This window comes from Lissotriton vulgaris, chromosome 7, assembly GCF_964263255.1.
Source record: "Lissotriton vulgaris chromosome 7, aLisVul1.2, whole genome shotgun sequence".
Taxonomy (NCBI): domain Eukaryota; kingdom Metazoa; phylum Chordata; class Amphibia; order Caudata; family Salamandridae; genus Lissotriton; species Lissotriton vulgaris.
In genome coordinates, this window is record NC_141695.1 from 857,406,261 (window position 1) to 857,424,032 (window position 17,772).

Here is a 17,772-nt window from a genome sequence, read left to right on the forward strand (position 1 = left end):
TTTCCTTGTGGTTTTCCTCAATTGGAGCGCCTGCTATGTGTGGATTTTACCGGCCAGCTACGGTCGTGAGGTAAAGCCCGCCGCTTATTCAGCGGTTCCTGTCCTGATGCCGTTTGGTGCTTGGAATCTAACAGGAAAGGAAAGTGAGCTGACATTTGTTGCAGGACGACGCCCGCTTACCAGGATGGCAGTGTAAGCGTGGCATGTGGAATCATTTAACATCGTTTTCTACCCACTGGGGAAATAATTTTGGACTATTTCATCAGCTGGCACACAAGGGGCGGACTACGACATCCATGAGGCATTTCGCTTCGCCACGCCAGTGAGGCAGGCTCTACTAAAGGTGCGCAGTAACCCTGAGTGCTAGCAGCTGTGACTCCTACACGCCGCAGATGAAGGGAAAAGGTCCCGAAACGCGTCCGGCGTACATGTGTTTGAAGACGTGCTTTTGAACTGCCACATGCTTGCTAGATTGCCATTAAACCCTGTTGAAAAGTTTCCTTGTGGTTTTCCTCAATTGGAGCGCCTGCTATGTGTGGATTTTAGCGGCCAGCTACGGTCGCGAGGTAAAGCCCGCCGCTTATTCAGCGGTTCCTGTCCTGATGCCGTTTGGTGCTTGGAATCTAACAGGAAAGGAAAGTGAGCTGACATTCGTTGCAGGACGACGCCCGCTTACCAGGATGGCAGTGTAAGCGTGGCATGTGGAATCATTTAACATCGTTTTCTACCCACTGGGGAAATAATTTTGGACTATTTCATCAGCTGGCACACAAGGGGCGGACTACGACATCCATGAGGCATTGCGCTTCGCCACGCCAGTTAGGCAGGCTCTACTAAAGGTGCGCAGTAACCCTGAGTGCTAGCAGCTGTGACTCCTACACGCCGCAGATGAAGGGAAAAGGTCCCGAAACGCGTCCGGCGTACATGTGTTTGAAGAGGTGCTTTTGAACTGCCACATGCTTGCAAGATTGCCATTAAACCCTGTTGAAAAGTTTCCTTGTGGTTTTCCTCAATTGGAGAACCTGCTATGTGTGGATTTTAGCGGCCAGCTACGGTCGCGAGGTAAAGCCCGCCGCTTATTCAGCGGTTCCTGTCCTGATGCCGTTTGGTGCTTGGAATCTAACAGGAAAGGAAAGTGAGCTGACATTCGTTGCAGGACGACGCCCGCTTACCAGGATGGCAGTGTAAGCGTGGAATGTGGAATCATTTAACATCGTTTTCTACCCACTGTGGAAATAATTTTGGACTATTTCATCAGCTGGCACACAAGGGGCGGACTACGACATCCATGAGGCATTGCGCTTCACCACGCCAGTGAGGCAGGCTCTACTAAAGGTGCGCAGTAACCCTGAGTGCTAGCAGCTGTGACTCCTACACGCCGCAGATGAAGGGAAAAGGTCCCGAAACGCGTCCGGCGTACATGTGTTTGAAGAGGTGCTTTTGGACTGCCAAATGCTTGCAAGATTGCCATTAAACCCTGTTGAAAAGTTTCCTTGTGGTTTTCCTCATTTGGAGCGCCTGCTATGTGTGGATATATATATATATATATATATATATATATATATATATATATATATATATATATATATATATATATATATAGAAGGTGTTTATTTATCTTCCCAGTGGTCTTCCCAATTTTGGGTGACTGGAAACGTGTGATGTTTAGCGGCCGCTCCCGGTCGCGGAAATGACCCACCCTACACAGTACGGGTCCCAGCCAGCACCTAACCGGCGCAACGGCAAGGAGGGAAGGAGGGTGAGTGCAGTGTCCAGGATTGCGCTCACCTTCAACATCGTTTGCAGCAACAAAGCACGGTGGCATACGGCCATCTTTCCACCTCTACCCACAGGGGATTAGAAACTGACAATTTGTTTTAATGGACCACGCTTCCCACATGGGATGAACTACCAAAGCACTACAACGCCCAGGAGGCCGCGGTGGCGGCCACGCCCCTTCAGGGGCAGGTGTTTAGCTTTCAATAAAGACAACAGCGAGCCCATTACTGGTATACAACACGCCACAGAAGAAGGGATGTGGTGATTCCCGAAACGCGTCTGGCGAACCTAATAGCTGAGGAGGTTTCCTGGTTTGTTTTTGCCATCAGCATGCTGTGAATAAAGAAGGTGTTTATTTATCTTCCCAGTGGTCTTTCCAATTTTGGGTGACTGGAAACGTGTGATGTTTAGCGGCCGCTCCCGGTCGCGGAAATGACCCACCCTGCACAGTACGGGTCCCAGCCAGCACCTAACCGGCACAACGGCAAGGAGGGAAGGAGGGTGAGTGCAGTGTCCAGGATTGCGCTCACCTTCAACATCGTTTGCAGCAACAAAGCACGGTGGCATACGGCCATCTTTCCACCTCTACCCACAGGGGATTAGAAACTGACAATTTGTTTTAATGGACCACGCTTCCCACATGGGATGAACTACCAAAGCACTACAACGCCCAGGAGGCCGCGGTGGCGGCCACGCCCCTTCAGGGGCAGGTGTTTAGCTTTCAATAAAGACAACAGCGAGCCCATTACTGGTATACAACACGCCACAGAAGAAGGGATGTGGTGATTCCCGAAACGCGTCTGGCGAACCTAATAGCTGAGGAGGTTTCCTGGTTTGTTTTTGCCATCAGCATGCTGTGAATAAAGAAGGTGTTTATTTATCTTCCCAGTGGTCTTTCCAATTTTGGGTGACTGGAAACGTGTGATATATATATATATATATATATATCACTGAAAAAACTATAAGTTTTAGGGGTGTTATAGTCAGCTGGACATTTCACTCATACAAAACATTGAAATTGCTCCTATATAGTTAGTTGTTTTAACTATATTTCGCGCACCCGCAATCCACTGCTGATGATGTCACCTATTACATCATTCATGACATGGTCAGTAACATCACTGATGACATCTCAAATGACATCACTGATCACATCACTTATGACATCATCAGTGAATGTGGTTTGCTTCGTTATTTAAATATGCATTACATATATATCAATTTGCATTGAAGAATGAGTGGATATATAAAAATAAATATTTGGATGGAGGATTTAGTAGCAGAATTTCAAAAGTTTTTTTAAATGCTAATTCCTAACTATATAAGGCCTGAAACCTATGTTTTTTTCAGTGAATTTGCAAGGTTTTTTAAATGCTAATTCCTAACTATATAAGGCCTGAAACCTATGGTTTTTTCACTTAATTTTCAAAGGTTTTTAAATGCTAATTCTTAACTATATAAGGCCTGAAACCTATGGTTTTCTTAGTGAATTTCAATGGTTTTTTAAATGCTAATTCCTAACTATATCAGGCCTGAAACCTATGGTTTTTTCATTGAATTTCGAAAGTTTTTTAAATGACAATTTTTAAATGTATTAATTGTTATTTTTTTATACTGATTTACTATATTTTTGCAGGCAGGTGTTCAGAGGGCATGCCCCCTTTTTACAACACTCTGCAGCGCAGCTTCATGGCGCTTACTGGAGATACCTGTTGGACTAGCTCCCTCTAGGGGACCTCTGGATTGAACAGGAATTAATTCCCGAACTTAAACTGTGCAGACACGCCCTGTAGAGTGTTCTAAATTGGGAGAGTGAGACAGTTGAAATTTTTTTAGAATTTACTACTACTTTTATTGAGATTTTGAATGTCCCGGTTATTGAAAGCACCAGTAATGAAGAAGTTTCTGTTGGAGGAGATGACATGAGGGATTTTTTTGATCAGTCTGTGGACGGCGAATTTCTCGAATGTTTGGAGACCATAGAATTCCAGGAATCATCTTTGCAGACTTTTGATGAGGAGATTCCTGATGATGTGATTGATGAGGAAATTCCTGATGATGACATGTTACTAGTTCTTTTAAATTATGAAAATTCAGAAGAATAAATTTATATTTAGAAATAAAAAATTGTTTGAGACATTATTCATTTTTATTTGTAATTCATGAGGTAGTAGCGAAGTGATTGTGGTATAAAGTGAGACTTATAGTATAGAGTACAACATTTTTGTGTTACATAGTAAGTTTACTCATAGTTACTTCCCTTCTCCCACTATATTTTCTCCAATGTGTATTTGACCTCTCTTCTTCGTCTCTTGCCTTCTTTCTCTCACTGTCTGTCTCTGATGCACCCTATCGCCGCCATTTTGTGTAGTTTCAGAAGAGAGAGAAATGTAATAGTTGAGAACGTGAAAAGGGGGCAGGGTAGAGTGCCCCCTGACCCCCTAGGCCTTCTCAGGGGGTCCCTGAAGGATCTGTTTCTGCTTTCCTGAGAGACTATGGTATGGGTTCCATATACCACAATACCTTGCGTTACAACATGCAAGATATCTACAGAGGAGACGGTGTACATTTCTCAGATGAGGGGAATAGAGTCTTTCTCTTGAATTTTAGACTCTGCATCGGTACCTACTTGTAGGTACTTAAATCACCCATATAACACAACAGCTCTTTTTAGAGCTACCCTACCTCTAAGCACTCCAAATTCTTATTTTACACTATTTTCTTTCTCTGTTTTTCCCTGTGGTACGCTCAGGGTACGCGTACCTGGAAACGTACATGGGAACGCACCCAGCGCTTACCCCTTGAAAACTTTAAAAAAAATAATTTTTTTGCCCTTCAGGGTCCTTCTAGGCCCCCCTCAGAAAACCTAGGGGGTCAGGGGTTGTCTACCCTGCCCCCTTTTAATCATTTCCCCCTTTTTTTTCACCTCTTGTGTCTTGATTCTACCGAGACGCAAGATGGCGGACTCTCCGGACTGTTTGGAATGTTGACAGACACCCAAGAGCCAATCAGCCTTCCGCTTGCGCACTTCCGTGGCACGCCGGGTGCGCTTACCGGTACGCGTACCCTGAGCGCTCGAAGCGAGCATATAGATATATACATTTTTTTGAAGTAAATTTTCGTAAAAACCACTGGAGCAATTTTCACCAAATATAGAAAAGGCACTTCTGCGTACCAGTCCCTACAATTTTACAAAGTTTGGTGTAATTCGATTCAGCGGTTCGGGCTGTAGCCGTGTCTGAACGTCCTATGGAAATTAACATGGGGAAAACACGTTTTGGGACCCCCTTTTTTCTCGGCCCCTGCATAACGAATCCCCCCGAAACTTCCAGGGAAGGAGCGGAGCGGAGCTGGCCTAAATTTTGGAAATTCGAAAATAAAAGAACGGTCACACTCCTTGTTCAAAAAGGAAGGTAATGTTTTAATATGAGTAGGTAGGTGCTGTTTGGTATACCCCACTGAGTATTGGGGTCCTGTAAACTCACTGTAGCATTATCCTGATTGAGGGTAACGTCCCCAAACGCACACAGTAAAGAAGATTGTAAGACTGTTGTAATTTGATTTGCACGAATAAAGTTTATTCAAAATTCTTTTTTGGTTATGTTTTCATTTTTCCAATCTTTTCTTTGTGATGTTGCAGTCACATCCAACCAATTATATACATTTTCTAATTATATGCCCAATGCATTTCGGGCACTAGGCCCTTCTTCAGGGGCTCGAAATTCTGTACAAACAAAGGAAGTATACATCAATATTCATGAACAATCACATATTCGTCACTCATAGTGATTTGCAATCTTTATGCATCATAATTAATGCCTTACACCACTGGTAAAACCTTATAACCCTCACGGTGCCTAGTAAAAAGATATATGGATGCATTTCAAATGAATGTTAAACAATAAATGTGTAAGTGAAACCGGTTAGCTCTGGGTGTGTTATGGAAACGCTGTGCATGTCATTGACAAGGTTCAAACTGAAGGAGATCTGCGTGTGTGCTTTAAATGAACGGGGTCCAAAAGTAAGGAAAACATAAATGAACCAAATACCTTAGAAGTCGAGCGTTAATGCGTCTCGTAGGCACGTATTTAATGTTCGATCCCTACTACATATCTGTAATACCAAAGTATGCCAATGAGAAAACAAATGTAATAATGAAGCTGTCGCCGCTATCTGGCTAAGCGCAAAATGTAAAAAACAGCACCTTAAAGCGTCATAGCGTCCATAAGGTGATTACGTATGGATAAGAACCCGAATGGATTCTGCGAAAGTAAACATGAGAATATCCCTATAAGTTACCAAGTAAACCAACAGTTAAAGGAAACCAAGAATATGCAATACGGAAGCTCCGTATCTTACCGAAATTAAGCGTCAGGCGCCGCCATTGCTTCAAAGTGTGCGTGACCCGGAAGTACACGCTGGTGGTGAGAGACGGATGTAAATACATCTGTTACGATAGATATCGACGGCTGACTCCCAGAATGGGTGCCGACATTGGAAGAAAGACTAGAACAAGGGCGTGTGAAAAAACGCGAGGGGGTCAAGAAAATGATAAATAAATGATTCATTACTCGACGCGAGGTGATAATGTGTGTAGAAGGTTAAAAATATGTGATTATCAGCAAAATGTGCAGTCTATATACACTGGTTATGGAAATGCTTTACGCCTCATCCAAAAAACAACTCTGTACAAGTCAGAAAATGAAGACTGGTTTACAGTACACATGGTCGTTATATTGAAGAACATGTCATAGAAAACAATATAAATCACACCGATCATTGAGTCCTTTCGGCTGAATGGTATTCAGAAAGCTCATCCAAAATATCTCCCTTCTCAATAAAGGTTGGCTGTTGTTTCTCCCCGGTAACATTACTGGTTGCTCCAAAATCAGGAATCTCACTTGACTGGCTGTGTGATTATGCGTGTTAAAATGGGCTGCCAAGGGGGATTTAACACTTTTGGTTCGTATGTTACTCTTGTGTTCTATTAGTCTTGTCTTGATTTTTCTTTCGGTTTTGACTACATATGCCAGGTAGGCATGAGCGAATTTTGCGGATCTCGCGTTCGCGAATTTTGCGGATTTGCGGATTCGCAATCCGCAAAATCCGCGAATTCCCGCGAATTTGCGGATTTTTTTTTTTTGTGTTCGCCCGTGTTTCTGCCAGTTCGCGAGGGTTTTGTACACTTTCGCAAATTGCGAACTTACCTGTCGGGTCGCAAGTTTCGCGAACTTGTTGTTTCTACGTGTCCAGCCTGTTTGGGACACTCTTCTTCATCACTGCCACTCTCTGTCACCACTGCCACTCTCTGACTACTCATGCCACCCTCTGGCCCACCCATGCCACCCTCTGTTTCATCACCACACCCTCTGGTTGTCCAGTGTACATTATTTTCGGCAAAGCAAAGCACACCTTCCCTGCCTCAAGTGACCTGAATTAATTTGGGGCTGATTAATGTGTCACAGAATATTTTTTTAGCTGGCACCTGCTTCCTTAGTGCGCCCTGATTAGTGATCTTTTGCACTTGCTAAGTGCTTTCATTGTTGCAAAATTAGTTAAAACACCTGCCCTGCCCCAACTGACAATAATGAATTAGGGGCTGATTAATGGATTTTAACTTCCAGCCTGGCTCCTGCTTGTCTCCCTTAGCTGTAATTCAGGACCTTTGTGGCATATGTGTAACTATTCTGAGGTTCAGAGCAGGGTCACATAATAGTTTCAACTGGCAACTGAACTCTGGAGGGGCCCCTCAGGAAGCACTACAGGAAATGGCTGCTAATGATGAGCCTGAACTTTTGAACCTGGTAAGTAGTTACTTTCAGTTTTGCTAGGATCGTATTTCTGCAATTTTGCACTTATTCGCGGGGCGCGAACTCAAGCGAACTCACGCGAACAGTGCGAGCAGTGCGAGCAAAATCCGCTGCTCGCGGATTTGCGGATTTTGCGGGAGATTCGCAAATCTCGCGGATTGCGGATTTCCCGAAAATCCGCAAAATCCGCGAGCGGAACGGATTTTCCGCCCACCCCTAATGCCAGGCCACATGGGCACTTAATCATATATATGACATTTCGACTATCGCACGTGGCGTTAACTTTCAATTTTATAGGTGTTCCTTGGCTGGGGTGTCGAAACTCCTTTCCTTTGATGATTGCGTTACAATTGCCACAGTTGTGGCAAGGTAACGTTCCTTTATATGTTTGTGTTTGAAAGTTTTGCTGTTGGTTTAACAGTTCTTTGATATTTTTTGAGCGTTGGGTGGCAAATCTTGGTGGCGAGGAAAATATACCATTGAAGTCTTCTTCTAACGACAGTAATGACCAATGTTTCAATAGAATTCTTTTGATATTATAACTCTAAGTGGAGTATTTGGAGATGAACACCATTCTTTCGTGATTGGTAGTTTTGTCTTTGGTTTTTAATAGAGTAGCTCTATCAACTTTTTTTGTCTTTTCCATTGCATCTTGAAGGATGCCTTGGGGATATCCTCGCTCTCTGAATTTGTCTATGGTGGTAATCATGCCTTTTTGGAAAGTATCTTCGGTCGATGAAATTCATTTGATACGGAGTAATTGGGAATACGGTAGGTGCTTTTTTAGAGAATGTTGATGGAAGCTTTGAAAGTGAAGTAGGTTGTTTCTATCGGTTGTTTTGGTGTATACACTTGTGTGCAGTTTTCCTTGATCTTTGGTAATCATTACATCCAAAAATGGTATTTGATTGGTATGTATCTGATGGGTAAATTGAATCCTGTCATTGATTATAGTCAGTCGTGATATGGCTTGGAGTAGTGACTGTTCAGATCCCCTCCATAGAATGAAAATATCATCTATTTATCTTTTGTACAAGATGAGATTGTCCGTCCAGTTTTTATTGTGTAATATATTGTCAAGTTCAAACCTGTGCATGAACAGATTTGAGTACGCCGGTGCCGCACAATTACCCATCGCGGTACCTGAGGATTGGATAAAGTATTCATTATTCCAACTGAAATAGCTGTGATAAAGAGTGAAATTTAGTAATTCCATGAGAAATACCATTACATTTTGATCCATTTCTGTGAGCATCAAAAATGACGCCACTGCTTCAGTTCCTAAATCATGTGGTATGGAAGTATATAATGATTGGACATCAATAGTACAAAGTAACATTTCTGTAGTGTATTCGGTTTTATGTTCTTCCAAAATGTTTTAAAAGTTTGTGGTATCTTTGATGTATGTGGACATTGTTTGTACTATGGGTTGTAGGTGTTTATCCAAATATCTTCCCACCGGTTCATGGATTGAATTAACTGTAGAGACAATCGGTCTACATGGAGGGTGTGTCGGATGTTTATGCACCTTAGGAATCATGTATATGTAGGGTTGTGCAGGATTCTGTTTTATTAAGTATTCTTTCTCTTTAGATCCAATGGTTCCGAGATTGATGGCTTTGTCAATAATCGTTGTGAGAATCTTCAAAAATTCCATCGTTGGGTCCTGATGAATTTTCAAATATATGTTTGTATCCATAATGTGCTCTTGTATTTTGGAGTTGTAGTACTCCGTAGCCATAATGACAAGGGCACCACCCTTATCGGCCTGTTTAATGGTAATAGAGGCGTTATTAGATACATTTCTCAAAATGTTGTATTCCTTTTTTGATAGATTTGTGGATTTTGATCTGGGTTTTTTGTATGTAGTTTCAATATCTTTCAAAATGACTTTCTCATAGGCATCCAATACTTTGTGACTTGTTGGAGGAATGAATTTGCTCTTATTTCTTAAACCCATCAAGGTGTCTCTGATTGGTTCCTGAGATGGTGGCATAATGTTGGTAAAAAAATGTCTTAGTCGTAACACTTTCATGAATTTATATACGCTTACTTGAGTGTCTAGAAGTTTAGATTGAAACGTAGATACGAACGAGGTGCTCTTTGTAGCACCTGTTTTTCTTGTTTTGAAATTTGGTATTTGGACAAGTTAATTACTAGGGTCTTTGACTCCTCGTATTCTTTGCTATTATATCTTGTGTTCTCCTTTCTTTTTCCCCTCCGGGTTCTTCTGGTCTTGGTTGGCCCGTCTCTAAAAAAGCCTCTGATGGTGTGCTTGTTTGCCTACTGTCACTTTGTGACTGTGTATTTGTTTGTTTACTACCAGATGTACTTGGTTTGTCCATGGGTTTATTCACATTAGCTTTGGACGGTAGATATCTTTTGTGTTGTGAATCATCAGAAGATGATGTTTCATCGGTTGATCTGGTGAAAGAAGATTTTTGTTGTCTGCATTTAGCGTATATGTCAGCCCAACTGTACACTTCCCCTAGTTTGTAGTCTAATGAATCTCGTTTGAATTTTCTAATTTTTCGTTCGTTTATATCCTTATTGTAATTGTCTAATTGTGTATTGATGTCCTTAAGTGTTTCATCCATTTCTTCTTTAGTAAGCATTTGACTGTGTTCAGTTTTGAGTTGTATTGTTTCTTGTGTTAGTTCCTGAATGAGCTTGGCTAATTCCTCTATGATTAATAATATCAAATCCAAAGAACATTTGTTCAATATGTCTTGCCATTTTTCGGTGAATTTCGAATTGTTTTTACATAGAGTTGATTTGAGAGCAATGCGAAGTCCCCTTGGGATCCTTTGAACCTTGTGGTATTTTATGAGCGTACTTGCGTGTAATCTTTGGTTTACCGTTTTCTTTGACATGTACAACAGTTGTTTAATGATGCTTTGTTTAGACCCTTTGTTTGTTGTCAGAGTTTCTGTTTCCTGAATTAATGAATAAATGCGTTGTGTATCCTCCTCTGAGAATCTAAAAGTTTCTGCCCTTTGGTCAGTTATGTTTGCTGCGTCCTCTAAATCCATGGTAAGAGTGGGTGCGTAGTTCCTTTACTCAGAAAGGGTTATGAAATTCGAAAATGAAAGAACGGTCGCACTCCTTGTTCAAAAAGGAAGGTAATGTTTTAATATGAGTAGGTAGGTGCTGTTTGGTATACCCCACTGAGTATTGGGGTCCTGTAAACTCACTGTAGCATTATCCTGATTGAGGGTAACGTCCCCAAACGCACACAGTAAAGAAGATTGTAAGACTGTTGTAATTTGATTTGCACGAATAAAGTTTATTCAAAGTTCTATTTTGGTTATGTTTTCATTTTTCCAATCTTTTCTTTGTGATGTTGCAGTCACAATTATATACATTTTCTAATTATATGCCCAATGCATTTCGGGCACTAGGCCCTTCTTCAGGGGCTCGAAATTCTGTACAAACAAAGGAAGTATACATCAATATTCATGAACAATCACATATTCGTCAATCATAGTGATTTGCAATCTTTATGCATCATAATTAATGCCTTACACCACTGGTAAAACCTTATAACCCTCACGGTGCCTAGTAAAAAGATATATGGATGCATTTCAAATGAATGTCAAACAATAAATGTGTAAGTGAAACCGGTTAGCTCTGGGTGTGTTACGGAAACGCTGTGCATGTCATTGACAAGGTTCAAACTGAAGGAGATCTGCGTGTGTGCTTTAAATGAACGGGGTCCAAAAAGTAAGGAAAACATAAATGAACAGCGTTAATGCGTCTCGTAGGCACGTATTTAATGTTCGATCCCCAGTACATATCTGTAATACCAAAGTATGCCAATGAGAAAACAAATATAATAATGAAGCTGTCGCCGCTATCTGGCTAAGCGCAAAATGTAAAAAACAGTACCTTAAAGCGTCATAGCGTCCATAAGGTGATTACGTAGGGATAAGAACCTGAATGGATTCTGCGAAAGTAAACATGAGAATATCCCTATAAGTTACCAAGTAAACCAACAGTTAAAGGAATCCAAGAATATGCAATACGGAAAACAACACGCAAATTTCTCAACCAGCGCCAAAGGTATTCCCAATAGAATGTTGCGGATTTCCTATGGAAACTAGGTTCTAACTATATATACCTACTGGCGACCGCCAGTAGGTAATATATATATATATATTTTTTTTATACTGGTGGTTATAGTTAGAACCTAGTTTCCATAGGAAAAACATTTTTTGATTTGCTAATAACTTTGGTGTGTTTTGATGAATCTTCATGAAATTCTCCCCAAAAAATGTCTATCCAGGTCAGCTCCTATACTGAAAGTTTGATGGTGATTCGTCAAGCGGGGGAAAAAGGGGGGGTCCCAAAAAGTGTTTTCTCCATGTTAATTTCCATAGGAAAGTTTAGCCAAAGCTACAGCCCAAACTGCTGAACGGAATTACACTTAATTTTGAAAAAAGGTAGCGCTTGATTAAGAAAGCAACCTTTTTTTTAAATGGTGTAAATCCATTCAGTAGTTGCTGCGAATTTTTTTTAAAAAAACAATTTCCCATAGGAAACTACAGCCCGAACTGCTGAACGGAATTACACCACATTTGGCAAAAAGGTATTGTTTGGCTCAGAAAGCGACCTTTTTAAAAATGGTGTAAATCCGTTCAGTAGTTGTTGCGGTGCTTAATTTGAGCTGGTGCTTTCAGGTGCTCAGCACCGGCACTTCTTTCACAGGGCCGGGGCTACAATTTCTGACCCTGCAGGTGGTAGTCTCAATATTAATTGTTCAAATTCAAAATAGAAAGAATAGCATACATTGCATGGTGACTGGCTGGTAAATGTTCATAGACAGGCCAGCATATGCCTGTCTAGGCAGGCATGATTGTGTATCGCAACGTTAGTGATGATGTCATCACGCCAATCACAAATCCAAGAAGTCATTGACAAACTATGGCTTGCATTCTATTCCCCAAGTCTGCTGCACCCTGCCACTGCCTGAGCCTAAGCCTCCCATTGGATAATTGTAGCTGGGGGCTGGCTCATGACGGAGATGAGGCAAGGAATCTGCGAGAGCGCATTTGAAACTTGGGAGTGAGGGCTCTTGAGGAAGAATAAACAAAAGTAAGTGTGGACTTTCCACTTGCTGCGTAGCCAGAGTAGCATATCCTGCAGCCCTGCATTGCTGCTATCCTCAACGTGCACGATGCGGCTGTGGACAACACAACTTTTGCGGGCCATGGCGTCACCTGTAGAATCTGTGCGCTGCACTGCAGCATGGTAATTGCTGAGGGTGCGTAAGTCCAGTAGGCACCACAGCCATACTTACTGGCATTGGTGGCATTACGGCTGGGGACAATGCCTGTGCTGTAGCAGGCAGGGTCACAGCAAGTTGAGCAGTGGATGCTGATACCGTCACCATCCCTGGACCTACTAATTACAGGGAGCACTAGCAGGGACATCACATGTTGTGCTCGAGCAGCCATCTGTTCCACAATAAACCCAGTCATACCACACTGATTAATATATGCATAAAAAGATTTTCATTTGGTGTACATTTTGTTTTTACACTCGGTGTAGGTAAGAAAGTAAAACATGCCATCTTTCACTTCTTTAGGAATGACAAAAGGAAAACGCAGAGTTACAAAATTGCAGGGACATGTACAAGGGTCACAGGCATCAGCAGTGTTATAGATGAGAGAGAGAGCAGGAGTAAAGAGAAGAAGGAAACAACAGGAGAGGAGAGAGATAAGACATAGCTAAGTAGAAGAAAGGGAGAGCAAATCAGATACAAGGAGAAAGCAGCCATCATATGAAGAGAGCATTAAGAAGAGGGAATATAGAATGAAAGGATGTAGAGGACAGGACAGAGGAAACAAAGCAGACAAATGATAAAATGGAGACACAGCTAATCACTGCCAAAAGAGTGATAGTAAATAGCCAAGATCGAGGGGAGAGAGAGCAGAGCATGGATAAAAGTGAAGGGAAAAAAAGGGCAGGGTTAGAATGAATAGAGGGCAAATCAGAAATACAGGGAATAAGGTAACACACCAGGAGTGACAAAGATGATAGAAAATAATTAGAGAGGTAAGAGGATAGACTCTTAGAGCAAAGACTTAAGGGACAGACAACAGATCAAGTTAGAAGATAGAGACTGAGGTAGTGAGAGTGTTGAAAGTGGGGCGCACCGGAGGAAGTGAGCTGTGGCCTCCTTGGCAAAATTTTAAGGACCTGCACTTCTTTTTAGACAAGTTAAGCACTGAGTTGTTGAGAAATATCGATATCTAGAGGCGCAGTGGATCCGCGGACCCTCCCGACCATGAGCTTTATTCTAATTGGCTGTCAACACTTAAAACCAGGAATTGTTGGCTGCCATCTTGTGACTCAGTAGAACCAAGTCACAAGAAAACAGTGAAAACAAACACGAAAAACAAGAAAAGGGGGAAGGATAGAAACACCCGGACCCCCCAGGGACAAATAAAGTATTTTGTTTTTAAAAAAATCGACAGGGCTTTGCGCTGGGGTAGCGAATACGGCCAAGAAAATTAAAAAAAATGAAGCACAGGCTCAGGCGCTTTTTTGTATTGAAGCCCCCGGGTGGCCAAGGTCCTGGGCACTGAAAACAATGTGTGGGGGGTCCAATCTCCCCCACACTGCCTCAGGGACCACCACCTTGATTTATGAGTTGCGGAGGGCACACAGCCCCCCCCCGCAGATCCGTGTACCGCCACCCTGGGGCTCATTTTTAAATGTGTGGGGGAGCCTCCACCCATGGGACTTTTATTAATTAAACACTCTGTGCGTGAGTTCTCTCTCACGCAGCTCCTCACTGCAACATATAGAGATCAGAATTGCGGCATGCAGGGTGAGGAGCTGAGAGCCTGCGTACTGAGGGAGGGTTGCCCCGAGTGAATATGGAATCTGTTCAGGCTGACCTGGAGTTTCCTGGTGCCATGGTCTTTACATATAGATTGGCACGGGCCATCACCCCACACACAGATTGGCGTGGGTCGCGCTGAACACATAACTCGGAACAAGTAACATGAGCTCATTGGCACTGGAGCTGACACGCTGCATCTGCCCCAACTGCGACTCTCACTAGAGCAGCGGCGAGGATATGGCAGCCTAGTAGCAACCCCTTATGCTTGTCGCGGCACCGGAGTGGTGCAATAAAGAGCACGGCCCGCTCCCACATTTCTGCACTGACATGTGCCGTCTATGGAAATTGAAATAAACAATAGCTGTGAAGAACACTATCAGAGTTCAACGAGTGAGCAAACTGGGTGTATTGCCCCAGACATTTTGGATACCCTCCACTGAAATTGGCCTCGGGAGGGATCCCATGCAGCCCCCTTCCCGTTTTAAAAAACTGTGAAAGAAGGTGGGCCACACATCGCTGCCGAGGCCATGCCCCCTAACTGCAGCACTTAGCAAATGCACCCCCTGCCTCATTGTAGGTGGGTTAATTCATTTCTCTTGAATACTGAGGGTCCCTAGGAGCCAACTAGCCCACCAGGTACCTCCAGTATGTGCCAGGGAGCTGCATTGCAGCAAGGTGTTCAGAGGCCATGTCCCTTTTTACACCTCTCTGCACTGCAGCTCTGTGGTGCTTACTGGAGGTACCTGGTGTGCTAGTTGTCCCCCCGGGACCCTCAGTACTCAAGGGGAAAGTTTCCCCCAATATACAACATGTCAGGGGGCGCATTTGCACAGTGGTGCACGGAGGGGGCTGGGCCTGACATACCAAATGTGCAACTAACTATAACGCCCCTGAAACCTATGTTTTTTTCAGTGAATTTCTAAGGTTTTTTAAATGCTAATTTTTAACTGTAACGTGCCTGAAACCTATGGATTTTTCAGTGAATTATATATATATATATATATATATATATATATATATATATATATATATATATATATATAGAGAGAGAGAGAGAGAGAGACATAGTTATAAACATATATATAGTTATAAACATATACTAAATTATAAACAACTCTAAGATAGAAGATACAGCAGTAAGATTGATCACGACTTATAGTTGTATTGAGAAAAAAGTTAGGAATATTCTGAAGTCCAGCTGGCCTATATTTAAAACTGATGTGATTGTATTTGCTGTGTTTTTAACTAGAAGTACTTACACTCTCCCCTGGGCACTAGCGCGGTGCAGGTGAAAACGCTGCCGCGGCTAAGTTGACTGTGTCGCCGCCATCCTCGGGACACTGAGGCCACGCCCACAAACACTTAGGCCACGCCCCCTCTCCCTATTTAATATGTGCATTTTCCGGAAGCGCAGCGGGCGCGCCTAAGGCGAGCCCATCTGCGCCCGTCCGCGACCACACCGTGACCGGGGCCGGGCATGCTGGCGGTGAGACTGCACATAAAGATAGAATCGTCTGGTCGCGTGAAATCTTATGGTCTCTAAATACCTTGGCCGACACCTGTACTCACAGCACTGACCTTGGGTCCTCCACTCTCCCCTATGTCTGTAAGACCTGCGGGTTACGATTAGGTACTCCGGTCGGCAGGAGGTCTGAAGGGTCCATTAAACCCAAGCCTCCGTTCAGTAAAGACCTTAGAGCGGGACTATTGAATTGTAGATCCCTCGCAAAACTTGCAGACGACATCTGGCTTCTTTTGGAAGGGCACCAGTGGGATGTGTTTTTTCTAACAGAAACTTGGCTCAATGATAATAACATGACCGCCATTGCACTGGCTATCCCCCCTGGGTATAAAATATGTTTCTCCAACCGGCTAGGTGATAAAAAAGGAGGGGGAGAGGCTGTCATATTCAAAGAACAGCTCACACTCACCTCCTCTGCCCCCACGTCCAATGAGGGTCTAGAGGGACTACACCTTTGTTTTCAGGTGGGAGCTCAGCTATCTTTAGCGGGATTAGTTATTTACCGCCCTCCGGGGGGGAAGAGCCCATCCTGACCACTCTGATGGATATCATCATCCAGAGTTCCCTCCTTCACCCTCAGTTTCTTGTTGTCGGGGATTTTAATATTCACATGGACAGGGTAGATTGTTCCTCAGCAGATTTACTGAGGTCTACACTGAATTCAGCCAACCTTAGACTCATTAACGAGGGCCCCACACATAGAGCGGGCCACACGCTCGACCTAATATTTTCCAACATCATTAATGTGATGGCAGACACACCGTTACCCCTGATATGGTCAGACCATTCTCTGATACCATTTCAACTTAAAGTAAGGCTGACAAACCTGTGTCAAGCAAGCGCTCTTTCATGAAGAGACAATGGAGCAAGCTGGTCCCCGCCATTATGGGACCAGCTCTTGCTGAGAACCCTCCGACCCTTACTTCCAATGCTGACACTGACGCCCAGCTACTTAATGACTGGATCGGGAACATGATAACATCTATTGCCCCGGCAACAGCCGCAATATCTAAACGAGACTCCCCATCTGCTCCTTGGTTTTCTCAGGAGCTCAGATTGCAAAAATCGGACTGCAAAAGGATGGAGCGACTTTGGAGGCTAAATTATGAACCTGTAGAGAAGGCTCGCTATAAGGAAGCATCGAAAAAATTGCATAAAGCCATTAGAAAAGCAAAAAAACAGTTCTATGCCAACTCGATTCATCAAGCTGAACATTCAAGTAAAGAAACCTTTAAAATAGTTCAGTCTTTCTTCAAACCTGTGTGCGTCGAGAGGGCAGTTCCCCCGTCGATCTCGTTCTGCAACAGCATCTCTGACTTTTTTGACTCTAAAATTAACAAGCATTTGCAATGCATAAGGTCTCGCATTAGGAAAGTTTGAGCTATTGGTATTGTAAATGACACATTTTTTATTTATGTGTTGGTTTTGAAAATAGCAAAAATAATAGCTTTGTCATTTACAATGCCAATAGTTATAACTTGTGACACCTATAGCATTTGTAATGCAATATGTGTTGTATTCAAGTGACTTAGCTGTATTGATATTACAAATAACAATGGCTTTTAATTTTTTTATAATTAATACTTAATTAAAAGTTATTGTAATTTATAATGGCAATAGCTTAAACTTTTGTAAATAACTTTTGTGAAGAATATGTTCAGTGTATTTTATTGTGACGAAAATCCAAGAACAGAAGTGAAATACTAACCTCTTTTTGTGACATTTGTAATAAAGCTTGAAACATTGAGAGAACATATTTGACCCAGTTGTTGTTGAATGGTTGCACAGATTTATGCTGTGGTGGCGCGGAG